This window comes from Gorilla gorilla, chromosome 1 (assembly GCF_029281585.2).
Source record: "Gorilla gorilla gorilla isolate KB3781 chromosome 1, NHGRI_mGorGor1-v2.1_pri, whole genome shotgun sequence".
In the NCBI taxonomy this organism is placed as follows: domain Eukaryota; kingdom Metazoa; phylum Chordata; class Mammalia; order Primates; family Hominidae; genus Gorilla; species Gorilla gorilla.
In genome coordinates this window covers 218,312,885-218,339,366 of record NC_073224.2, presented here as the reverse complement: position 1 = coordinate 218,339,366, position 26,482 = coordinate 218,312,885, and the positions used below count along the sequence as shown (strand labels likewise).

The 26,482-nt window shown below is 50.1% G+C and overlaps 1 protein-coding gene across 2 annotated transcripts in view; it reads left to right on the top strand.

Annotated features, from left to right (window-relative positions):
- Nucleotides 1-281: 281 nt before the first annotated feature.
- The window catches only part of ALPL (alkaline phosphatase, biomineralization associated), a 69,540-nt gene continuing 43,339 nt past the window's right edge, over nt 282-26,482 (top strand). Inside the window, exon 1 of one of the 2 annotated variants that reach the window (XM_063701986.1) lies at nt 282-403. The gene's annotated coding sequence lies outside the window, so the exon portion shown is untranslated. Of the gene's footprint in view, nt 404-656; nt 810-26,482 lie in introns of those variants that run through there. The other variant, XM_055387078.2, reaches the window with a different exon arrangement.

The following is a 26,482-nucleotide window of genomic DNA, read 5'->3' as shown; positions in this document are numbered from 1 at the left end:
TGGCTGGGACATAGCCGGATACCTGCGGGCCCTTTACGTCTCTAAAGAGAGAAAGAGGGAAGGGCCCTTGTCTAGGGGGTGGTTTCCCTCCAGATGCCACCCCTGCGAGGTCCCCTTCTGCTTCTTCTTGCGGTAGCCAGGGAGGCAGCCCACGGGCAGGGAAGCGGGGGTGGGGGTGGAGAGTCAGAGGTGCACGTGGACAGAGACAGAGAGACAGGGACACGTGGGCAGAGACGGATAACGACAGAGACCCAGAGAAAGCCAGATATGTTGACAGACACAGAGACAGACGCCAGAGAGGAAGGCAGACAAAGAGACGGGTAGAGACAAAGACTCCCACCAAGAGACGCAGAAGGAAGATGCCGACGGTAAAGACAAAACAGGAGACGCGCGCAAGGAGCAGGTCAGAGCCCAGGCTCGCTGAGAGACGAAGGGCTGGGCTGGGGCAGCCCGGAGGCAGAGAGACCGAGATTGCGGGGCGGGCGAGGGACGCCAGGGCCGCGTCACCCCAGCCCGTTCCTAGCTCCGCTCCCGGCAGGGGGCGCCCTGGCCTCGTGGCACGACCGGCCCGCGGGGCGCGGGGCTCGGGCCGGGGGCGGGGCCGGGGCCGGGCTGGGGAGGGGTTGGGGCCGGGGGCGGGGGAGGGGGCGGGCTGCCCGGGCCTCACTCGGGCCCCGCGGCCGCCTTTATAAGGCGGCGGGGGTGGTGGCCCGGGCCGCGTTGTGCTCCCGCCACTCCGCGCCCGCTATCCTGGCTCCGTGCTCCCACGCGCTTGTGCCTGGACGGACCCTCGCCAGTGCTCTGCGCAGGTAAGGATTCGACGCTGCCCCGCGCCCTGGTTCCCCAGGGCCCCAGCGGACGTGTTCCATCCCCTTCTGCATCCTCCGCTGGCCCCGTGGTTGAACTTTAATGGCAGGGCCGGGGTCTCCAGCGCCACGCCGCCCACAGCAGCCCATTCGGGACGCCCTGCAATTGGTCCTGCCCCTGTCCTCCCGCGCATCCCAAGCTCCCGGCGCGCGCTCTGGGCGGGACAGGAGATTGGACGTGGCGCCCGCGGAGCCGGCGAACTCAGGGGACCGCGCTCCGGACCGCCCTGCAGTCCCAGGGTCTCCTACCTCCCGAGCCGCTGCCTGGGACCCTGCGCTCTGTCTGGGCACCTGCCCTTGGTGCCCCGTGACTGAGCCCCTCCTGGTGCCTCCTTAGCCGTAGCTCTAGAGACCTGGGCTGCCAACCCCCAGGCCTCGTGGCCTGGCGCCCTCCCAGGCGTCCCACCTGACCCGGTGGGGTCTAAAGCAGTTTGGTTTGGGAGGAGGAGAGGGAAGGAGGCGCTTGGAATGGGGGGCGTGGCGGGAGGAGACAGAGGACACCCGCGTGGGTGTCAAAGTGTGGGCACCCACTGTGGGCACCGCAGCTGTGGGGCAAAGCTCTGGAGCCCGCGAAGCCGAAGGAGCCTGCCGCCCCCTTTGGGCTTTGCGAGGTGGGCCTCCCAGGGCTGCTTCCCTGCCCAGTCTTGGTAAGAAAGGGTTAAACGCAGGTCTCAGCAGAAAGGCAGGAGGCCGAGGAAAGCCTGCCCCACTCCCCATTGTGCCTTATGACTCTTTTTCAACACATAATGGGGTTGAAGGCGGGGCCTTTACAAAGGCCTCTGGGTGGAGGGTGAAAATCCTTGAGATCTAAAGAGGGGGCGATTCTTGGGCCAGGAAGGGCTTTGGGCCCTGGGAAAAAGTCAGACCGCTCAGGTGGGCCCAGCTGCCCAGGGAGGCAGGGGTTGGGTCCCAGCCTCAGTGTAGATACTGCAACTGTTTTTTTGAAGGCCTACCGTGCGTAGAGGGACCTGCTCTGACATCTCATGTACATCATTTCATTTTACAAATGGGGAAACTGAGGCTTAGACAATTTAAGTAAGTGGTGGGACCAGGGTTTGAATCCAGACTCCAAACTCTGCAGCCCTAGCGTCCTGCTCCCACTGTGTTGCCTAAGAGATAGGGGGCTGAGCCTTGGTTTTGTCTTCCGGCTCTTCCTGGGCTCAGCCCGCTCTTCCTCCACTCTCCAGTCTTGCTCTTTCCAACTGTTTAGTCCTTCCCACCTGTGGGTGTCCCCACGCTGTCCTGCCCCAGCCATCCCACTCCCTGGCCCCATGCATCTTGTTCCTGTGTCACCTTTTTCTTTCTTTAACTGAGTACCTGTGAATTCCCTCAGAAGAGGCCCCTGGACACAGCTTCTCAACATCCCAACTGGTGAAGACTAGGCTGAGTGATGATCCCGGTCCATGTGCCCATTTGTAAAAAGGGGTGTATTCCCCTTTCGGGACTATTGTGAGGAATAAAACTGAACTGAGGCCAGAACAAGATGCTATCTTCATTCAGCAAATACTTAACCATCCGCCGTGTGCCAAGCTCTGTTCTAGGTGCCGGGAATGCCACAGTAAATCAGCCAAAAGCCCTCTTCTGGATTGGATGTTTGCATAACAAAATTCTTTCAGGCTTTGAAACTGTCAGAATTCACAGTGTAGACTTGAAATCAAGCTATTCATAAGGAAGGAGATTAAGACGCAATCACCTGTAAAATGGATTGGCCAACCTTTGGCCCTCACTTTAGCAAAGGCAACCTTGCTGTGGGACCTGGGATCAGTTCTGTTCCCTCTCTGTGCCTCGGCCTCCTCCCATAAGCTGTGGAGATCAATAATGCCTACCAGTGGTGAGGTCTAGATATGATGAATGCTTGCGAAGGGTTTAAGCTGGTACCTGTGCTTAAGAAAATCCTGGCTATCCTCAGCTCTCTTCTCAGCAGAAAATGCAATGCGGAGACTGGAAGTTGGGTTATGTGCCTACCCTGCCTCTGAACCTGTTACCCACTTCTGCCCAGGCCCTTCCCATCCTGTCGGGCTACACATGTGGGGTGGCGTGGTGCCCTCTTTGCTCACACTCAGATGCCACCTTCTGTCGCCATCCTAAACACAGCCTGGGCTGGGAGCGCAGAGCTCCATGATGAGATCAGCCCTGGAGCCATCATCTCTGCAGCGCTTCCTGGCCTCTGCCTGTTCTTGTGCCTCACCGTGTCCTAGCTCAGGACCAAACTCAGCCCTGTTCTGTCCCATGACTTACATACCCAACATTCCCTGCAAGCTGGATATGATCTTGGAAAGGGGAAGTGAGTTGCCCAGAGGCACACAGATGCTACCTGGGGAGCTGGGGCTGGAGCCTGCGTATCTAGAATTCCAAATCTAGCAATCTCCATGCTGCACCCATCTCTGGGCATATGAGGCCTTTTAATCCAGGGAGTAGGATCCAGTAGCAGAGCCCGAGTTCTCACCTTGAAATCAGTCTGACTTGGCTTTTTAATACAAAACCCAGAGCTCTGAGAGAACATTGCTGGGAGAGTGAGCAAGCTGGGCTGCGAACCAGCACTCAGAAATCTCCATGTGGCCACAGGAATGCTGACTTGGCTTCCCAGCACCATGTCGTCGTCCTTGGCAGGCTGGAGCTGGGCTTTGTGGTATGTTAGATTTGTTTTTTTTCTTCTGGAGATGTCCTCACTTTCAGAGGGCAGTTAGGGGCAGTAGACTGGAGGTTCATTCCCAGCACTGCCATGCGACCCTGGACAAGTCACCTTCCCTTTCGAAGCCTCAGTTTTCTCATCTGCAATATGGGTTAAAATTATATACTTTGCAGGGTCGCAAGATCATAAATCGTTTTCCAACTTTGGGCTGAACCAGCATTGATGTTATTAAGACATTCATATTTCCTGTGGAGCAATTTCAAAAGCAGTTAACTTTATCCCTACCAGGTGATCCTGAGGGCCTGAAGGAAGTCCACGTTTAGGTCACAAAAGCCTACACAGCAGGGAAAACACTGGTTTGGGGGCTGGTGTCTTGGATTCCAATCGCCAGCTGTGTGACCCGAGGCAAGTCACTTTACCTCTCTGAGTGTCAAGCTCATAGGAGGCCCCCAACATCAAGATATGATGCTCAGCGTCTGAAGAACATAGTCTCTGTATTTTTCTGCCTCCTTGTACCAGCTCCCAACCCCCCAGCCAACACTTCGTTAATTGCTCCCAGAAAAACTCTATGCTTAAAGTTTTCCATGCTTAAATTCTCAGCCTCACTGTGGCATGAAATCAATTGTTTGCATTGAATTTGACTTCTCAAATTAAGGGGTAAAATTTGAGATGAGAGTAGGGGGTTAGGGAGGAGATGAGGACGAAGTTAAACCAGATGTGCTTTTGTTTAATTGTAGGATGGTGGTTAAGCTGCTCAAGTATTACCATCGTTCTTTCTGAATTCCAGTAACCAGGAGTCAAGTTTCACAAAAAATTGTAGTGTTCTTTCCTGGCTGGTGTGGACTCGCCCTCTCTATTATTATTATTATTATTATTACTATTTTGTATTCATCTGAGGCCACAGAGTACTGGCCAGAGAGGAGACATAGATCCCCAGAATTTCAGTTGGAAGGCCTTTAGAAGCTGGCTCGGTCAACTGGGCTCTTGGCGCACCAGGGAGACTGAGGCCCAGAGAGGAGAAGAGGCTTGCCCAGGGTGACGCAATTGCTTAGGGCAGAGTGGACTGGGAATTCAGTCTCCTGGCCTTAAGCTACATGATCTTTCCAAAGGCAACCACTCTCCTGAATTTGGTGTGTTTCATTTCTACAGTCTATTCTTAGCATATCTGTTTTTTGAAAAGCATTGTTTAAGGGAGGATGCAGATGATGTGGGTTGGTGGAAAAAGATATTAAGCTCAGGAGAGCTGAGCTGAAGTCCTTGAATACCTCTGTGACCTTGGGCAAGTCACTTCCCCTCTCTGAGTCTCAGATTCTTCATCTGTAAACCAATATATCTGAGGAGTAGGAGTGGAGAGATGAGACTTCCCTAAGACTAGGAATGGGTCTAATGTATTCAACTGGTCCTCAGATATTTATAGCCTGCTGTGTACTGGGTTATGGGAGATCCATCACAAACTGCCTTCCTAAGGCTGCAGGGGGTGGGGGATTGTTGACTTTTGCGGTGATTAAACAACTTTAATTTAGTTGCTGGTGTTTTTAAACCAGGCAATTTCATTTTATATAAAGATAAGGATTTCTAGCTTCTCTTGAAAGATCAGAAGATGTGGCCATATGGGGCTATGTCCCTGCCTGGCCACAGTGGCTGGAGCTGATTAGCAGCTGCTCCATCCACTTTACCACAGTCTCCACCACGCCCCACTGCCTCACACTTGCCCACCTGCCTCCCTGACATTACCTACCTACCTTCTGAGCTTGTGGTTTCTGGGCTAGATGCGGTGAGGCCATGTAAGAGGGGCTCAAATTCCACTTGAATGATTGTGTGGGGCTTGGGCCAGCCCTCAGGGGGCTCAGGGTGAGAATATGGGACACGTGGACACTAGCCCCTCTTCCGTAGCCTGGCAACATCTACAAAACATGTCAGCTAGGCGAAGGAACTTTCTTCCTGCTTCGGTGGTCCTCAGGAAGAGTCTGAGGGCTCTGGAGGTTTGGGGGTGATAGAGCATCTACCTGTCAAGGCTCAGCGAGTTGAGCCCAGGGTCTAGCTGGGGACAGGCATCGCTGGGTACTTCATTCTAAAGATTGCACAGCTCCTGCAGGGAAGACACTCCCTTGACAGCTTCCACCTTACCCCTTGCTCCCCAAGAGCCCTGTGCATTGGTGCGCCACTTCACCCTGTGCTCCCTAATAGCCCTGTGCATCAGTGCATAACCACTTCTCAGACAGGAAACACGATCTTGCACTCTGAACCCACAGCTCTCTGTTCCACCCCCTTTGCTGGGAGCCAGGGCCTGGTGATGACAGGCAGGTACCATGGTGGCTGCAGCAAGCATCTTAGAATCGCCACGTCTGAGCCAGAGGGTAGCACAGGAGGCTGTGAAGCCAGATGGTTACATGCGGGGGCTCTGGAGGCAGCTGCTGTGATGTGAGATTCTAGGTCTCCACGAGTCAACTGCTCCAGGGGTTATGAGATGGACAAGGGAGACTGATTGATTGTCAATTGCTGATACTAACCTCACATCCCCTGGTCCTTACACCTGCAGACAACTTCAGAAATGTGCCCTGTGTGGGAAGTGGCATTTTGTGAGCACCATTGGGTACCAGGCACTTTCACACATTACCTTTGATACTCACCTACCCCCTACCCTCCAGCATTTTGCAGTTAAGGAGACTGAGGTTCAGAGGGCAGACACCTTAGGATTACTCCTCCCCTAGGTCTCTATGCCTCTCTGCTTTGACCCAGGGAAGGGAGGAGAGGACAGTCTGGAAGGTCATTTCTGGAAATAAGGCCATGGAGACCCTGCAGTGAGGCCCTGACCCTCCAGACTTTCTAAGCCACCCCCTCCTCCTCCACTCCAGCTTGTTTCAGAGATGCTTCTTCATCCTTCCAGAGCTCAGTTTGTCATTCAGGTGCATGAACTTTACCTGGCCAGGTCTGCAAACTGCTGGGCAGAGCTCAGCAAATATTTTATGTTCTTTAAAAAAGTTTTTAGATGGCCAAAGCAAATTGCTTTTACTGGAAAAACCAGAAGTGTGACCTTTATTTTATTTTTGCAGAGATGGGTCCCTGCTATGTTGCTCAGCCTGGGTTCAAGAAGTCTACCCACCTTGGCCCCCGAAAGTGCTGAAATTATAGGCATGAACCATTGTGCCTGGCCCATAAGTGCACCCTTTAAAAAGATCTACCAGGTGACCCTTTTTTTAGACTGAGTCTCGCTCTGTTCCCCAGGCTGGAGTGCAGTGGCGTGATCTCGGCTCACTACAACCTCCGCCTCCCGGGTTCCAGAGATTCTCCTGCCTCAGCCCCCCGTGTAGCTGGGATTACAGGCATATGCCACCACACCCAGCTAACTTTTGTATTTTTAGTAGAGACATGGTTTTGCCATGTCGTCCAGGGTGGTCTTAAACTCCTGACCTCAGGTGATCCACCCTCCTCGGCCTCGCAAAGTGCTGGGATTACAGGCATGGGCCACCACACCCGGCCCCAGTGACTTTTTGTTGGGTCAACCTCTTGCCTTCTTTAGTGCACCTTTACTAGGTCAGTAAAGCCACAGGGTGGGTACCACTTAGCTCTCAGGCTGAGGTTCTCAGGCCTCTTGCTGGCTGTCACTGAAGTGTCTCAGGCTTGTTGTTTGTTTGTTTGCTTTGTTTGTTTGTTTTGTTGTTGTTGTTTGAGACAGGGTCTAGTGGCTCTGTTGCCCGGCTGGAGTGCAGTGGCACGATCATGGCTCACTACAGTGCAGCCTTGACTGCCTGGACTCAAGCAATCCTCCCACCCCAACCTCCCAAGTAGCTGGGACCACAGGCATTCGCCACCACGCCCTGCTAATTTTTTTTATTACTTGTAGAGATGAGGTCTTGCAATGTTGCCCAGGCTGGTTTCGAACTCCTGGGCTCAAGTGATCCTCCCACCTCATCCTCCCAAAGTGCTGGGATTACAGGTGTGAGCCACTGCATCTGGCCAGCCTGGCCTTTTGGAGGATCTCATCCCTCTCCACCTGTCTCCACCTGTCTCCACGTTGACTTACCTGTCTCTCAGCACACAGGAGTTACTAACTGACCCGTCTGCCGCCATTCTGGTGAGAAAATGTCTCATCTGAGGCCCATTTCCCCTCCTCCACTCCTTCTGAGCCCTTCTATAGCTCCTGTTCTTTCTCTGCTTCATTCCGCTGGTCCCTGCCATGCCACTGCTAGCTAAAAGTCCATAGACTATAAGCCCGACATGCACGTACTAGGCATGGTGCTCAGTGCCTTGCCTGTAATTACTATTTGGTCCTACAGCAGCGCTGGGTGGCAGGTGCTATTATCCCCACATTACAGATGAGGAAACGGAAACACAAACTCCCCCAGCTGGGAAGTGAGAAGTAGACATGTTTGTTCCCTGCCGTGACCCATCCATCCATTCAAGGCTACTGCTTTCTCCGTAATGCAAATGACATAACCCATCTTCCTAGAAGAGTCAGTTCCCTATTTATCTTAAAACCATCCAATTTAGAAATTCATATTCTAGGTCCGTTAGCCTATCAAGATATCAGAGATAAGCAGGGTTCCTCTCAACAGCTTGTCCAAGCCCTTAATCACCTAAGTGATTTTTTTGTGTGTGAAAATGCTGTTTTTTGCTTTTCCCCATGACCTAATCCTTATACAGATGCTCCTTGATTTACCAAAGGTTTTTGTCCTGGAATTGTAAGTTGAAAAATATCATAAGTAGAAAATGGATATAACACCTAACCTGTCAAACATGGTAGCTTAGCCTGACTTACCCTAAATGTGCTCAGAACAGTTACATTAGCCTATAGTTGGGCAAATCATCTAACACGAGGCCTAGTTCATAATAAAGTGTTGACTATCTCATGTCAGTTTCTTGGCTATACTGTATTGAATGTGAAAAACAGAATGGCTGGTTGGGTACTCGAGGTGTGGTTTCCACTGAACACTATAGCTTTTGCATCATCCTAAAGAAAAAAATCTTAAGTGTAAGTTGGGGACAGTCTGTAATGAACATTTAAGGGCTTACTCTGTGTCAGAAACTGAGCTAATCACTTTGAATGACCTTATTGTATTGAGCTCATAATTCTTTCCATTTTGCAAACAAGGAAACGGAAGCTCAGAGAGATTGAGTAATGTTCTCAAAGTTTGGAAAGTGCAGGTGAGACTCAAATCCAGGGTTGCCCAATCAGATTGGCATGTGGATTCAAATTTGCATGTTTGGAGAAGAGCTCTCAGGGCACCTTGTGGTACACATTTGTTTTTCAGTGAGTGTTTGCAAATGACGTGGGGGTGGGAGGCCCCAGGGGGAGGAGACAGAACATAGACACACCTGGTGGGGCAGCAGCGTCTGTTCTCCCAGACAGTGTATCTTAGCCTGTTCACCTCCTCATAGGAAATGACAAGCCTAGAAGGAAGCATCCTGAGAAACCCAGAGGGGCCTGGGTTTGAATCCCAGCCCTGCCATTTCAAGCTGTGTGACCTTCGCCAAGTCCCTTTCCCTCTCTTAGCTTCTGGCTACCCTGCCTACCACGCATGGTTTATTCGAATGAGGCAAGGCCTTTGGATTTTTCGATTTGTGGATGGCGAATAGCCAGCATTCTCCTTCCTCTCTCCTGCCCTGCACCCACATCAGACATCACTAGTCAACCACTGCTCGCTTTCCTTCCCAGATTCCTTCTAAGTACAGTGTTCCAGACAGCCATTAGCAACTAATATAGAGTTGGCACACAAGATAAAAGGACATCCCAGAACCAGATTAGATTTGGTCATTGTGTGGGTGGGGTTAGGGAAGGGATAGGCCCAGGTGGCACCCAGTTCAGTGTCACGGTGCTCCTTGGTCTTCTTTTCCTTGTCTTTGGAGGAACTAAGCTAGACTGTACCAGGGCCCGCCCCAGGTGTGGGGTAGGAACCTTTTATGAGGCACACAGCTGTGCCCATGTTCAGTCCCAAGGGAGAGGCAGGTTTCTGGGCCTCATCACTGTCTAGGCTTAAAGTAAGAGTGACGAGAAAGAGGCTGGTTTCAGGTCCTCATGGAAAGAGCTAGGCCTGCCCCTCTCCACCCTTTGTAATAACATCCATAGTAGTAATAAGAGTTCTCGACACTGACGGACCGCTTGTTACGCACCAAGCCACTCTGCGAAATGCTTTGTATACATTTGCACATTTAATCCTTATACCAGCCCATTTTTCAGGTGAGGAGAATGACTCAGAGTAATTTGCCTGGGTTTGCCCAGCTGGTAAGTGTCGGAGCTACGATTTGAATTCATATCTGTCGAACCCCGAATAAATAACTCTTATTACTACGATGGATATTATTACAAAGGATGGGGAGGGGCCAGCCTAACTCTTTCCAGGAGGACCTGAAACTGAGCTCTTTCTTTTTTTTTATGGTATTCAGAACATCACTTTATAAACTGTTGTCAGATTACCATTTAAACATTAATACCCAAATACAGAATTTAGACAATTACTTTAAATTGTAACTGTACCATCCCCAAGCTCTCAGCTATGAATTTGGTTTGGGGAGAGGGCTCCGTAATAGGCCACTGAAGTCCCCCATCCCACCCCTTTATTCTCCCCTGAAAACTAGCTGCCCGACTGCTCTGCCAGACTTGGGCTAGAACTTGGCTTCACTGTGACAGTGGGACCACCTGAGCCCTACAGTGTGGCAAAACCGACCCGCCCACAAACTCCATCCCAGGTGTTGAGATGCTAACACACTGAAGCTGAAAGACCCCCCTTGGTTTTGCCACAGATCAAGTTGCATCTGACTAGAGAGCCTGTCCTCTACCCTATTTCCTGCACAAGCCTTTTTCTTTGTAATGCAACAAGCGCTACTCAGCTCAGATCCAATGGGACACAGGGAAAGGGGCTGTAGTGCAGCCCAGCCTTGCTGAGGGAGACCCCTGCCTCGCCAAAGCACTTCGCTCACAAAGGCTGAAACTGGCCTCTTTTTCGTCACTCTTGCTTTAAGCCTAGGCAGTGATGAGGCCCAGAAACCTGCCTCTCCCTTGGGACTGAACATGGGCACAGCTGTGTGCCTCATAAAAGGTTCCTACCCCACACCTGGGGTGGGCCCTGGTACAGTCTAGCTTAGTTCCTCCTGCTTTCCTCCACCGCAGGCTCAGTGTGGGGCCTGTGGGCTCTGTGTCTTTCTCTCAGCTTACCATGATCATTTCTCATTGATGAGTGCGATACATCTTTGCCTGTGGAAAGTGCTTTACCATCGGCAGAGCCTTCCACGTTTACACATGCGCAGCACAGCAAAGGGCATCTCTTTTTAAAAGGGAGAAAACTGAAGCTCAGAGGCTGGGCACAAGGGCTCACGCATGTAATCCCAGCACTTTGGGAGGCCAAGGCGAGCAGATCACTTAAGGTCAGGAGTTCAAGAACAGCCTGGCCAACATGGTGAAACCCTGTCTGTACTAAGAATACAAAAACTAGCTGGGCGTGGTGGTGTATGCCTGTAATTCCAGCTATGTGGGAGGCTGAGGCATGAGAATCACTTGAATCCGGGAGGCGGAGGTTGCAGTGAGCAGAGATCGTGCCATTGCACTCCAACCTGGGTGACAGAGTGAGACTGCATTTCAAGAAAACAAAAAGAAGATTGAGGCTCAGGGAGGGAGGGTGGTGGGCCCAGGATCACACAGCGAATAAACGGTAAACCCTGCACCAAGGAATTAGGTACCCCACCTGTTCCCTAGGCCTTCTGGAACAAATTGCCTAGGGGAACCTGAGGTCAGTGCTGGGAACGCAGGAGTGGTGGCTCAGCAGAGGCAGGGGTTGTGCTGCCTCCCGCATCCCACCCAGATACACCCTATCCTGTTTTAATCAGCCATTGACCTTGGACAAGTCACTTTAACACTGCCAACCTCAGTTTCCAGGCACTTATTCTATTTTTCAGGTTTTTTGTTGTTGTTGTTGTTTGTTTGTTTTTTGAGACAAGGTCTTGCCCTGTCACCCAGGCTGGAGTTCAGGCACGATCATAGTTGACTGCAGCCTTGACTTCCTGGGCTCAGGTGATCTCCTGCCTCAGCCTCCCGAGTAGCTGGAACTGCAGGTTTGTGCCACCATGCCCAGCTAATTTTTTATTTTGTGAGATGAGGTCTTGCTTATGTTGATGAGGCTGGTCTTGAACTCCTGGGCTCAGGCAATCCTCCCACCTCAGCTTCCCAAAATGTTGGGATTAACAGGCGGTGAGCCACCGGGCCTGGCATATTTTTCAGTTTTTAAAGCCATTTCTTTTTTCTCTTTTTTTTTTTTTTTTTGAGACGGAGTCTCGCCCTGTCGCCCAGGATGGAGTGCAGTGGCTTGATCTTGGCTCACTGCAGCCTCCCAGGTTCAAGTGATTTTCCTGCCTCAGCCTCTGGAGTAGCTGGGACTACAGGCGTGTGCCACCACGCCCGGCTAATTTTTTGTACTTATAGTAGACACGGGGTTTCACCGTGTTAGCCAGGATGTTCTCGATCTCCTAACCTTGTGATCCGCCCACCTTAGCCTTCCAAAGTGCTGGGAGCCACGGTGCCCGGCCGAAAGCCACCTCTTATTCATGAACTCACCGAACCATCAAAGCAACCCAATAAAGTATTAACATCATTTTGCAAAGTGGGAGACTGAGGCTTGGGGAGGCAAGCAACTTGCCTGAGGTAAAATTGATGGTAAAACCAGGCCTCAAACTCAGGTCAGGATCCCAGGCTGAAGGTCTTTCCCCAGCTGTGTCTCCAGTCTCTCTCATCGTTGCCTTTGTACCTGCCATCCCCTCCCCTGCAGCGACCTCTCCCTGTTTGTGTTGCCAGTTGGCATCACGGCTGTTTTTCTAGAGCTTGCTTTGAATATCTTGAACCCTTTGTAATCTGATCATCCACATAGCATCTGGCTCTGAGTTTCAGTTCCTGGAGGGTAGGAGCCGCATCTGAGTCACTCGTGAATTCCCATGCCTAATAAGATGCCTGCTTTCAGCAAGCGTTTAATGACTTTTTTTTTTTTTTTTTTTTTTTGAGACGGAGTCTGCTCTGTCGCCCAGGCTGTAGTACAACAGCGCGATCTCGGCTCACTGCAACCTGCGCCTCCCGGGTTCAAGCGATTCTCCTGCCTTGGCCTCCTGAGTAGCTGGGATTACAGGCGCCCGACACCACGCCTGGCTAATTTTTGTATTTTTAGGAGAGACAGGGTTTCATCACGTTGGCCAGGCTGGTCTCAAACTCCTGACCTCATGTGATCCACTTGCCTTGGCCTCCCAAAGTGCTGGGATTACAACAGCCCATTTAATGACTTTTGAGTTCATGAAAGGCTGCCCCACTCGGCGAGGGTTTCCACAGCTGGCCTGGCTTGGTTACCATGGGGAAGCCTGGGAGGGATGCCCCACTGGGTGTGACCCTTGAGCCACTCAATGCGAAGCCCGGCTACCCTCCCCAGACCTTCACTGGTGTCCTTGCACGAATGCCACCAGCTCGTAAATGGTTAGTGATTGGCAGCAGGACAAGCCAGTGTCTCTGGGTCCAGTTTTCCTGTTGGCAGTTCAGGCCTTTAGTCTTACTCAGGTATGAGGTGCCCAGTGTCATACCTCTGGCCAATGTCTTTGTCCATTTTGTTCACAGATGTACCCCTAATCCCAAACAGCCTTAATTTCTTTAATAATAATAATAGTCATAGCTGTAAATTTGCTGAATCTGCATGTACCATGCTTCCTGGTGCATAGTAGGCACTTAATACATATTGGTTGAATGAATGAATACTCACAGCGAGTTAACATTTCTTAGAGACTGAGAGTCCCTAAGTGAAAGGTCACTTGCGTGACCTCCGTGCCTCAGTTTCATGTGTCGACTCCGTGAGAGGTACTCAGAGGAGTAACCAATACATATGTCGATATGTTTTTTTTTTTTTTTTGAGACGGAGTCTCGCTCTGTCGCCCAGGCTGGAGTGCAGTGGCGCAATCTCGGCTCACTACAAGCTCCACCTCCCGGGTTCATGCCATTCTCCTGCCTCAACCTCCCCAGTAGCTGGGACTACAGGCACACACCACCACGCCCAGCTAATTTTTGTTGTATTTTTTAGTAGAGACAGGGTTTCACCATGTTAGCCAGGATGGTCTCGATCTCCTGACTTCATGATCCGCCCGCCTCGGCCTCCCAAAGTGCTGGGATTACAGGCGTGAGCCACTGCACCCGGCCAGGTTTGTTTAAAATATATCATGAACCAGGCTGTGTTCTAAGCAGCTCACATGTATTTTTTCATTTATCCTTGCACCTGAGGCTCAGAGAGATTAAGTTCATGTCTCCTAGGTCACCTGGTTGGTGTCACGTGCAAATATTTTAATATCTCCCAGGACATGTGTGTTCCAAATAACATAATATGGGAACAACCTCCCCTACCAGCCTCCTCCCATAACACACACCTCACGCCCCAGATCCTAGGCTCAGAACAAACGGGAACAGTAGTAAGTGAGTCAAGCGGTCATGTTGTCCCTGACTATAAAATGCTTCATCCAGTGTCGGGCACACAATAGGTCTTCTGATCACCATCTGTGGGATAGGCGCCAATCATGATCTGAGCAGAAGCTGGCAGGAGGGAGCCCCGAATCTGCTGGAGGAAACTCGGTGCTGGGGGGACTTTAGAGAAGAAATGACAGCGGTCATAAATCATTGTAACAGTAACAGCTCATATTAACTGAGTGGCAGGCACTGTTCAAGCAAGTCAGATACATTAATCATTTAATCCTCATATCAGCCCTAGGAGGTAGATATTATTGCCATTGTCCCCACTCACGGATGGGGAGCCAGGCTCAGAAATAAGCTCATTTGGGATGGGCGCAGTGGCCCCTGCCTGTAATCCCAGCACTTTGGGAGGCCAAGGTGGGTGGATCACCTGAGGTCAGGAGTTTGAGACCAGCATGGCCAACATGGTGAAACCCTATCTTTACTAAAAATACAAAACATTATAGCCAGATGTGGTGGCAGGTGCCTGTAATCCCTCAGGATTATAGGTACTCAGGAGGATGAGACAGGAGAATCACTTGAACCCGGGAGGTGGAGGTTGCAGCGAGCTGAGATTGCGCCACTGTACTCCAGACTGGGCGACAGAGCGAGACTCCATCTCAAAAACAAAAAACAAAAACAAAAATGGGGAATAAGCTCATTTGTCCAGTAAATGGCTAGTAAATGATAGCTCTGGGGTGTGAACACCAGCACTCAGGCTGTGGCATCTTGCTGTCCTGCCTCCTTCTGTAAAGACTCGTGAAGCTTCCTGCTGTGTAGTTCCTGGTACCTCTGCTCCAGGTTGGCCACTGGCAGCAGGCCTGTGCCAGGGTGCATGCTGGCGCTATATGATCCGTGGGGCGGAGGGGAGTATCCCCATCTCCTCAGGGGCCTCCCCTATGTCACACCCTGAGGCTGGGCCCAGACCGGTATTCAGGAAAGGAAACTGATCTGTCACCTCATCCCTGCCTGGGGCAGCCCAGCATGTGTCAGCCCCCTAATCCCCGGGTACTGCCCAGGACGAGCAGTAACAGGGACAACCACCCTCCAACATGGGGAGGCCTGCAACAGCTCTGGGGCAGAAGGAGGCTCAGGGAGGTAGCAACTTACCACCCAGCAGCTCGTGGAGCTAGTGGGTGGTTGAGCTGGGATTTGGACCCAGGGCTTGGCTCTGGTGAGGGGGGATGTGTCTGCCATGGGGTTGTCTGGTCCAGAGATCCAGGCCTAGCTCTTTTATGAAACCTTAATTTGTTCACTGATAATAGCAAGAGTTGTCATTTCCTGAATCTAACCTCCCCAAAGGGTAGATACTCAAATCTCTGCTTTTTTTTTTTTTTTGACATGGAGTCTCGCTCTGTCGCCCAAGCTGGAGTGCAGTGGCGTGATCTCGGCTCACTGCCACCTCCACCTCCCGGGTTCAAGCAATTCTCCTGCCTCAGCCTACTGAGTAGCTGGGATTACAGGCACGTGCCACCACACCTGGCTAATTTTTGTATTTTTAGTAGAGACGGGGTTTCACCATGTTGCTCAGGCTGGTCTCAAACTCCTGACCTCGTGATCCGCCCGCCTCAGCCTCCCAAAGTGCTGGAATTACAGGCGTGAGCCACTGCGCCCGGCCCAAATCTCTGCTTTTACAGGTAAAGAATGGAAGCACAGGCTGGGAGTGGTGGCACATGCCTGTGTCCTAGCTACTTGGGAGACTGAGGCAGGAGGATTGCTTGAGCCAAGGAGTTCAAGGCTGCAGTGAGATATCATTGCACCTGTGAATAGCCACCGCCCTCCAGCCTGGGCAACATAGCAAGATCCCATCTCTAAAAATAAAAAATATAAGAAAAAAAAATGAATAGAAGCACAAAGGAAGGGAAGGGGATCACCCGAGGTCCTATAGCTCATACATGGGTTAATCCAGAATTGGAACCCGGGCAGCCTTGCTCCAGAGTCCGGTCTCACTTAATGAGTACTAGATAATTCTCTGCATGTCAGATGGGTACACTCTTCTTGAACCTGCTAGTTCTTTTGGAGCCAGATCTGGGGAGGGGGAGCAAGGCAGGAGTTGAGCAAATAGCAGGAACAGACTGTGTGACACTTGCTGGGAGGCTCCGAGGCTCCAGCTCCCTGAGCTTAGGAGTGCGGAGTTTATCTATCCCCTGCGCGATTCCTGGGGGAAGGGAAGGACAGGCGAAGGGGCATGGCGGGGCAGTCCTGGTGTCTCCAGGACCAGGGTCAGGGGGAGGCCAGAGCAATTAGCCTGGCTGAGGCCTCTGCTAACTCAGAAACGTAAGTGGGGGATTGGTCCAGGCCTCACTCCAGGGCTCTGGCCTCGAGCCTGACCCTCCTGAGTTTCTATCTGAGGCTTCCAGAGTCTTCCTGGGGCAGTGAATCTCAGAGTGCTGGTTTGTGTGAGAACTTTGTTCTGAAATTTCCCTTTTCAACACCCAAATCCCTGGGCGGGCCTGCCTGCCACACTTCCCCCTCTTGGAGGAAACGGATGCTTTCCTCTTGGGCGGCCACATGATTTGAATAATCAAGTGTTTCCCAGCTGGCCTCTGGCCAAACGGAGCTCAGCTGGGCAAGGCCCCCAGTTGGGGCACTGAGGCAAGCCTGCCAACCTCCTCATGCCGCCACACGCTCCAGCCACCGAGGGTAAAATACAGGAAAAATGCATGGCCCATAGACTTGGCTGGGCCAGGCCCCAGACTATTCCTGTGATGGAGGCAGCGCTTGTCTTGGGCTTTGTCCCGTCTACCTGGAGAAAGCTGAGTGGAGGAAGAAAAAGGCTGCCCCTGCTCAGGAAATTCCTGATGGAGTGGCCTCTCCTGGCGTGCTCACCTGGGTGCTGGCGTCTTGGCACTTGTCAGGGTGGAGAGAGGAGGAAGCCAGTCAAGAAGGGGAAAGACGGGTGCGGGAGGACGTTCACTGATTCAACAAACATCTCATTAGCCCAACTGCCTGTGAGGCCCAGGGTTAGGTGCTGGAATCACAGATGGATCTGCCCTGGTTTTTGCCTTCAAAGACTGTGTGTAGGCTGGGCTCCGCGGCTCATGCCTGTAGTCCCAGCACTTTGGGAGGCCAAGGCCAGTGGATCACCTGAGGTCAGGAGTTCGAGACCAGCCTGACCAACATGGTGAAACCTTGTCTCTACTAAAAATACAAAAATTAGCCGGGCATGGTGGCGCGTGCCTATAATCCCAGCTACTCAGTAGGCTGAGGCAGGAGAATTGCTTGAACCTGGGAGGCGGAGGTGGCAGTGAGCCGAGATGGCACCATTGCACTCCAGCCTGGGCAACAAGAGCAAAACTCCATCTCAAACAAACAAACAAACAAAAAGAGTGTGTACAGAAATGGTCTTGTAAGCAGACCCCCCACAGAGCCCTAGGTGGTAGAGGATGAGGGAAAGCATCAGAGGCCACCTAGCTAAGCCTTGGGCAGAATGGCCACAAAGGATTTCTGGAGACAGCAGATTTCGTTTATTTATTTTTTTTGAGATGGAGTCTCTGTCTCCCAGGCTGGAGTGCCACAGCGCCATCTCGGCTCACTGCAACCTCCGCCTCCCAGGTTCAAGCTATTCTCCTGCGTCAGCCTCTGGAGTAGCTGGGACTACAGGCATGCACCACCATACCTGGCTAATTTTTGTATTTTTAGTAGAGATGGGGTTTCACCATGTTGGCCAGGCTGGTCTCGAACTCCTGACCTCATGTGATCTGCCTGCCTCGGCCTCCCAAAGTGCTGGGATTATAGGTGTGAGCTACCGTGCCCAGCCTACTTTATTAATTTTTAACCTTTTTTGCTGCATTATATAATTTTTGATATGTGGTGTTTTTAATCATTCAGTTCTAAGTAATTTTAAATTTCTACTATGACTTTTCTTTGATCCTTGAATTTTTTAGGGATTTTTTTTCATTTCTAAGTGAATGGGTAATGATTTATACTTTTAAATGCTTAGCTTCTCACTTAATTGATGGTCACAGGATGTGGTCTATGTGAAAACTTATTATTTGAACTGTGAGACTTACTTATTGGCCTGGTAGGTGATGAATTATTTAAATGTTTGCATGTTCCTGAAAAGAAAGTGTGTTTATGTATTTTGTTTCTACCATCCTACATTTTTATTTCAATTTGTTCTGCTTTTTCTGTTTTATCACTTTAAAAAATTATCTGTGGCTTTTCCCTACAAAGACAAGATTAGCATTTTCTCATGTCCCTTGCTCCCCTGCCTCTCTTCAGTTTCCACACCCTTCACTGACATGCTCCCCTCAGCCCCCATGATGTCACATGAAAATTGTCTAGATTTTTAAAAAATTGTCTAATTCTGAGTTACAGATCTATGTTCTTCTTGTTCTTTTCTTTTCTTTTCTTTTCTTTTCTTTTCTTTTCTTTTCTTTTCTTTTCTTTTCTTTTCTTTTCTTTTCTTTCTTGAGATGGCGTTTCACTCTTGTTGCCCAGGCTGGAGTGCAATGGTGCGATCTCAGCTCACCACAACCTCTGCCTCCTGGGTTCAAGCGATTCTCCTGCCTCAGCCTCCCGAGTAGCTGGGATTACAGGCATGCACCACCACGCCCAGCTAGTTTTGTATTTTTAATAGAGACGGGGTTTCTCCGTGTTGGTCAGGCTGGTCTCGAACTCCCGACCTCAGGTGATCTGCCTGCCTCAGCCACCCAAACTGCTGGGATTACAGGTGTGAGCCACCACGCCCGGCCCTTCTTGTTCTTTTCTTTGAAGTTGAATTTGTTTTGAAAAACTAAACTTTACTAAATTATTTGCTCAGTCTTCAGATATCTTGAATACAATCTGTGGAATTTGCTCCTAATTAAATCATTCCTTTAAAATTATTTGATTCTTTTTTTTGGAGGGGGTGAGGGGCTGTCTTTTTGTACAAACCTGAGCCCTTGATGCTGTAACTTTTATTAGCCTTTAACTTTTTTTTTTTTTTGAGATGGAGTTTTGGCTCTGTTGCTCAGGCTGAAGTGTGGTGGTGTGATCTTGGCTCACCACAAGCTCTGCCTCCTGGGTTTAGGCGATTCTCCTGCCTCAGCTTCCTGAATAGCTGGGATTAGTGGCACCTGCCACCACACCTGGCTAATTTTTGTATTTTCAGTAGGGACAAGGTTTTACCTTGTTGGCTAGGCTGGTCTCAAACTCCCGACCTGAAGTGATCCGTTCACCTCGGCCTCCCAAAGTGCTAGGATTATAGGCATGACCACCATGACCACCATGCCCGGCCAGCCTTTAACATTTGAATGGCTGTTTAGCTGGATAGAAAATTCCCAGCTCAATCTTTTTTTCCTTCTGTAGTTTGGTGAATTCGACATTTATTCCATTTGTAAGTGTTCTGTTTTTTGCTAAACTTTTAGGATGTTTTCATTGTGTGTACGTGGTTTTTTTTGTTTGTTTTTTTGTTTTTTTGTTTTTTTTTTTGAGACAGTCTTGCTCTGTCGCCCAGGCTGGAGTGTAGTGGCACGATCACTGCTCATACAGCCTCAACCTCCCCAAATAAAGTGATCCTCCCACCTCAGCCCCCTAAGTAGCTGGGACTGCAGGTGCACAACACCACACCCAGGTAATTTTTGTATTTTTTGTAGAGATGGGGTTTCCTTATGTTGCCCAGGCTGGTCTCGAACTCCTGGGCTTAAACGATCCTCCTGCCGTGGCCTCCCAAGGTGCTGAGATTTACAGGAGTGACCTATTCAGGCATGAGATTACATGCCTGACCTATTCAGTTTCTTTCCTTTTTTTTTTTTTTTTGAGGCGGAATCTCGCTCTGTCACCCAGGCTGGAGTGCAGTGGCGCGATCTCGGCTCACCGCAACCTCTGCCTCCTGGATTCAAGCAGTTCTCCTGCCTCAGCCTCCCAAGTAGCTGGGATTACGGGCATGTGCCACCATGCCTGGCTAATTTTTTTGTGTGTTTTTAGTAGAGATGAGATTTCAACATATTGGCCAGACTGGTCTCGGACTCCTGACCTTCTTGTGATCCACCCACCTTGACCTCCCAAAGTGCTGGGATTACAGGCGTAAGCCTCCGCTGCCGGCCGACCTATTCAGTTTCTTAATGGTATCTTTTGATAACAAGAGGTTTTCAATTTTGATGAAGTCCAATTTACCTTTTTTTTCTTTTATGGAATTAGTATTCTTTGCCTAACCCAAAGTCATGAAAATATTATGGAGTCAGGGCCGGGCATCGTGGCTCACACCTATAATCCCAGCACTTTGGGAGGCTGAGGTGGGCGGATCACCTGAGGTCAGGAGTTCGAGACCAGCCTGGTCAACATGGCGAAACCCCGTCTCTACTAAAAGTACAAAAATTAGCTGGGTGTGGTGGTGGGCGCCTGTAATCCCAGCTACTCGGGAGGCTGAGGCAGAGAATTGCTTGAACCCAGGAGGTGGAGGTTGCAGTGAGCCAAGATTACGCCACTGCACTCCAGCCTGGGTGACAAGAGCGAGACTCCATCTCAAAAAAAAAAAAAAGAAAATATTATGGAGTCAGTATTCTTTGCCTACCCCAAAGTCATGAAGATATCCTTTTATATTTTCTTCTAGAAACTTTGTGATTCTGACTTACAATTAGGTTTATGGTTAATCTCAAATTAATGCAGTAAGATTGGGGTTAATGTTCTTTTAACTTTTCTTTCAATGTTCTGTTTCTTTTTTTTTTTTCTGAGACAGGGTCTTACTTTGTCACCCAGGCTGGAGTGCAGTGGCATGAACATGGCTCACTTCAGTCTCAACCCCCTGGCCTTAAGCAATGCTCCAACCCCAGCCTCCCAAATAGCAGGGACCACAGGTGCACACCACACTTGGCTAATTAAAAAATAATTTTTTTTGTAGAGATGAGGTTCTTGCCATGTTTCCTGGACCTTCCAAAGTGTTGGAATTCCAGTCATGAGCCACCAAGCCTGGCCAATTTTCTGTTTCTTAATCCTTCCCTGCTTCCTCCTGGAAGCGTCCTCAAGCTAATAACTTAGCTCTCGCCTCCATCGTTCAGCAGCTGGATCCACTCTGTAATTTATTCCACTTATGTGTTTGTTATTTCAACTGGTTTTTCACATAGAGTGTTTCCACTGGGGTCTTTTAACCATTCCTCTTTCTGTTTTGCTAACATCTTTGCTCATTTCTTTTGCACGTTTCTCACAGTTTATGGAGACTTTTTGTTTGTTTGATTTTGTTTCGTTTTTTTTGAGATAGGGTCTCCTCTGTTGCCCAGGCTGGAGTGCAGTGGCGTGATCTCTGCTCACTGCAGCCTCGACCTCCCGAGTTCAAGTGATCCTCCCACTTCAGCCTCCTGAGTAACTGGGACTATAGGTGTGCACCACCACGGCCAGCTAATTTTTTTTTGTATTTTTTGTAGAGATGGCGTTTCATTGTGTTGTCCAGGCTGGTCTCAAACTCTTGGGCTCAAGTAATCCACCCGCCTTGGCTTCCTAGAGTGCTGGGATTACAGGTGTGAGCCACCGCATCTGGTCCTGTTAATGGTTTTTCTTTAGAATTCATTGTGCTATGGCTGGTAGTGGCATGGGGTGGGATTCGGGGAGCCATGCACTTCTTGCCCTTAAAACTAGCAGCGAGGGAAAACGTATGGCTCCTGGATCCTCCCTCTCAAATCAGTCCCAAATACTGAAAAGCAAAACATCACTAAACCTAGGCAATTACGATTTTTGCTTATTTTAAATTCTCAGTAAATCTGATCTAATACGGCTGATTCCAGCGGTATCTCTAATCAGTTTGGGTTTCTTTTGAAGTCATTGTGCTCCTTGGATACTCTGTTCTTTAACTTGTGAGCTTACTCCGTGGGGGATTTCAGCTATTCTGTTTGGTGCTGTGTCTTTGGTAAGAGTCTAAGGCTGACCCTAGTCGCCCAGTTCCAATGAGTCCAAGGAGACGACATTGCCAGGACGGGAATCCCTGGACATCAGAACCACTTGGTTTCTCACTAGGTTTGACATCACCATTCTCCCTCCCCCAGTGACTCACTCCACAGGATTGGGCCTCTCTTTCAGACCCCAGGGAGAAACAGTGAGGAGAAGGGGCTATATGCCTAGGTCAGAATTCTTCAGACTGGGGTCTGGAAAGGAAGGGGTGGTAGAGTGACTGTAGAGGCCCCCTGTAGTGACTGTCGGTCCCCTCCCAATTCCTGCAGTTCCACATTGTTTGCTGGCAAGCTTTGAATTTTTTTTTTTTTTTTTTTTTTTTTTTTTTGAGACATGGTCTCACTCTGTCACCCAGATTGGAGAGCAGTGGCATGAACATGGCTCACTGGAGCCTCAACATCCTGGGTTCAAGCAAACCTCCCGCCTCAGTCTCCTAAGTAGCTGGGACCACAGGCATGCACCACCACATCCAGATCATTTTTTGATTTTTTTTTTTTTTTTGGAGACAGAGTCTTGCTCTGTCACCCAGGCTGGAGTGCAGTGGTGCAATCTTGGCTCAACCTCTGTCTCTCAGGTTCAAGCAATTCTCGTGCCTCAGCTTCCCGAGTAGCTGGGATTGTAGCTGGGATTACAGGCACCCACCACCACACCCGGCTAATTTTTGTATTTTTAGTAGAGATGAGATGGGGTTTTACTATGTTGGCCAGGCTGGTCTTGAGCTCCTGGCCTCAAGTGATCCACCCGCCTTGGCCTCCCAAAGTGCGGGATTACAGGTGTGAGCCACGGCGCCCGGCCAATTTTTTGATTTTTTTTGTAAGAGACAGGGTCTCACTTTGTTGCCCAGGCTGTCTCAAGGTCCTGGGCTCAAGCGATCCTCCTGCCTTGGCTCCCGAAGTGCTGGAATTATGGCCCAGCCCATGCTTTGACTTTATCTCAGTAGACACTTGTGCCATCCGCCTGGGCTGCTTTATGCAAGATACTTTTTGTGGGTTTCATGCAAACGTGGGCTTAGTGATAAGCCATAAGTTAATTGAGGGGCAGAACAAAGGTGGGTTGGACAATTTGGGGCTCACAGGTCCTGGGATAGAGAGCCAAAGGGGCTCTGGGAAAGGGAGGAGGATTCTGGGAGGACACGGAGTCAGCAGAGAGGAGGATGGAGTTTCAACAAGCCCAGAGCTGAAGCTGGAGACTGAGGTCTAGGGTAGCAGATGTGGGCTTTGCCAGGAGGCAGGTCCAGAGGGTGGCTGTGGGGCTGAACTCCAACCCCACACCCAGCTCTGACCTTAGTTGTTCCAGGACAGTGGGTGTGTGTATGGGGGCCTGGGCTTGGAACAGAGAGGCAAGAGGAGAACTCAAACCCTGTTTTCTTTTCTGTAATATTCTCTCCACCCTAAAGACCATGCCCTGCCTTTTCTCCTGGCTGCAGCAACCCCTCCCCGCCACCCTACACACACTAGTTTAAACTCTCTTCCATCTCCCAGGAGATTCTGTTTCCCCATTGTTGCCTAGGCTTAGTGGTATTTTGTTCTGTCGTTACTTGGGATTGATGTTGAGAAGGAGGACCCAGGAGCCATATGTCTTCTCTCTCTGTTGGGGCAAGGAGCGTGTGGATTCCCCGATCCCCTGTCCCGCCACCAGCCAGAGCACAATGAATTCAAAAGTAAAACCATAAACTGATTAGAGACAACCCAGAGTCAGTGGTATTAGAATAAAAAGAACAAGATTTTTTTTTTTAATTTTTTATTTTTTGAAATGGAGTCTTGCTTTGTCACCCAGGCTGGAGTGCAATGGTGTGATCTCAGCTTGCTGCAACCTCTGCCTCCCAGGTTCAAGCGATTCTCCCACCTGAGCCTCCCGAGTAGCTGGGATTGCAGGCACCTGCCATCATGCCCTGCTAATTTTTGTATTTTTGTAGAGATGGGGTTTCACCATGTTGGCCAGGCTGATCTCGAACTCCTGACCTCATGTGATCCGCCCGCCTCAGCCTCCTGAAGTGCTGGGATTACAGGCGTGAGCTACTGCGCCCAGCCCAAGACCAATATTTTAAATAAACATCAGAAACATGAGAAATAAGGAAACAAGAGAAATAAGGAAAAACATTAGCAACATAAAGTAGAATGAGACAGTGTTAAAAATAAAAGAGCTGAAAGCAAATATTCAATATGAGAAAGCAGCCTCATTCTCTGCCCCACCCAAACCTCTGCGTGCACCTTACAGCTCCCTGTTCTCCAGGAAAGACGTTCACGGCCTCTGGACCTCGGCATGGGCTGTTCCAGCAGCTTAGACTTCCTTCCCTCCACTTCTGCTGAAACACTTCAGCACATCCTCAAGACTCCTTCTCTTACCATGCCTCATGGTCAAGGTGACACTCAGTGATGGCATGGGGTTCTGGAGTCAGGACACCAGGGTGCCTGCCCTGATTCTTCAACTAATTGGCTCTGTGACTTTGGGCAGGTCATGCTACCTCTCTGGACCTCAGGCTTCTCTTGGAGAAAAAGATGAAGTTGTTGGGTTAGAGTATTACTAGAGTCCCTTTCAGTCTGTTGTGATACCGTGGTGGGGAGCACAAGCTTTGGAGTGGGGCTGCCCACCAGCCCCTCCTGGGTCAGCACTTAACGCTATGTATCACGGAGCAGTTCTTTCAACATGGAAAGCCACCGTTTACTTACCCTAACATAAGGGTTAAGAGCTTGTAGTTTGGAGTTGGACAATTTGGGCTCAGAATCCCAGCTCTGCTGCAGGTCTGCTGTGTGACCTCAGGCAAGTTACTTAACCTCTCTGTGCTTTTTTCCTCTTCATAAAATGTGAATGATACTAAGAATACCTACCTCAAAGTGTAGGAGCACAGTGAATGCAGCTGTCATTCTGCTGGTGACAGTTGTTTCACCACTATACAGACATCTCCTTTCAATTTGGTAGATCCTTGATGATTATCTGCCAGGCTCTGCTTTCCAAATACACTCTCTGTTGAATTTTAACTTTTAACGGATGCTCTCCACTGCATTTTATCTGTAAAACAACCCTGCAAGGTGAGGATGACCAACCTTGTTTTATGGATAAGTAACCTGAAGCCCCAGAGTTGCTTTCAAAGCTACACAGCCAGGACTTAACCCCAGGTCCACTTCCCACAAGACCAAGGTATTTCCACAATGCCACACTATTCAGAAGATTAGACTGGGTCTGGCCACGGTGGCTCACGCCTGTAATCCCAGCACTTTGGGAGGCTGAGGTGGGTGGATCACCTGAGGTCAGGAGTTCGAGATCAGCCTGGCCAACATGGTGAAACCCCCATCTCTACTAATGATACAAAAATTAGCCAGATGTGGTGGTGGGCGCCTGTAATCCCGGCTACTTGGGAGGCTGAGGCAGGAGAATCACCTGAACCTCGGAGGCAGAGTTTGCAGTGAGCCGAGATCGCGCCATTTCACTCTGGCCTGGGTGACAAGAGTAAAACTCTTGTCTCAAAAAAAAAAAAAAGAAGAAGAAGAAGAAGAAGATTAGACTGGGACTTGGGAGATTACCAAATACAGGCAGATGGGAAAGCACAGTGAGAAGTCTCCCAGGCTGGAGTGCAGTGGTGCAATCTCGGATCACGGCAGCCTAGACCTCCTGGGCTGAAGCAATCCTCCAGTCTCAGCCTCCTGAGTGGCTGGGCCTACAGGTGTGTGCCACCATGCCTGGCTAATTTTTGTAGAGACAGGATTTCGCCATGTTCCCCAGGCTGGTCGTGAAATCCTGGGCTCAAGCAGTCCTCCTGCCTTGGCCTCCCAAAGTGCTGGGATTACACGTGTCAGCCACCACACCAGGACCTTACATGTATATTCGGACTGTCCGCCCTTGGCCGTATGCAAGATGCCTTTTGTAGTTTCATGCAAATGTGGGCTTAGTGATAAGCCAGAAGTTAATTGAGGAGGCAGAACAAAGGTGGGTTGGACAATTTGGGGCTCATATGACCTGAGATAGAGAGCCATAGGGGCTCTGGGAAAGGGAGGAGGATTCTGGGAGGACACGGAGTCAGCGAAGAGGAGGATTATGCTTCAACAAACCCAGAGCTGAAGCTGGAGACTGAAGCCTAGGGTAGTGGATGTGGGCTTTGCCAAGAGGCAGGTCCAGAGGGCAGCTCTGGGGCTGAACTCTAGCCCCCCACCGCTGTCCCTCACCCTGGTGTACCCTTGAGGGTCTGGGTTTGTGGTTTCAGTTTCTTCATCTGCAAAAGGGCTGCTAGTACCCCTTGGTAGAGTTAGGGGAGAGGGTACAAGGGAGACAGGAGGCCCTGGGCAAGAATCCAGTTGCGCTGGTTGTATTGACATGCATGGACTTGAGAGTTATCCTGAAACCCTATCCCTCCTTATCTGTGATTTGGGAATCACGTTCTGGCTTGTGTGGGATCATTGCAAGGCCACGGTGAAATGATTTCTTGGTGAGACCTTCTCTGATCTCTCTATTTAAAACTGCAAACCTCCCTGTCCTCCTCCCTGTCTTCTTTTTCCCCACTGTACTTACCGCCACCTGGCGTTCTATTGCTTTTACTTACTTCCTTGTTGTCTGCCTGCCACACTGACAGGGATTTGGGCTGTTATGTTCAGCACCTAGAACAGCCCCTGGCATATTGGGGCTGCTCAATAAACAGTGTTCCAGTGAATATTGGTTGAATAACATATA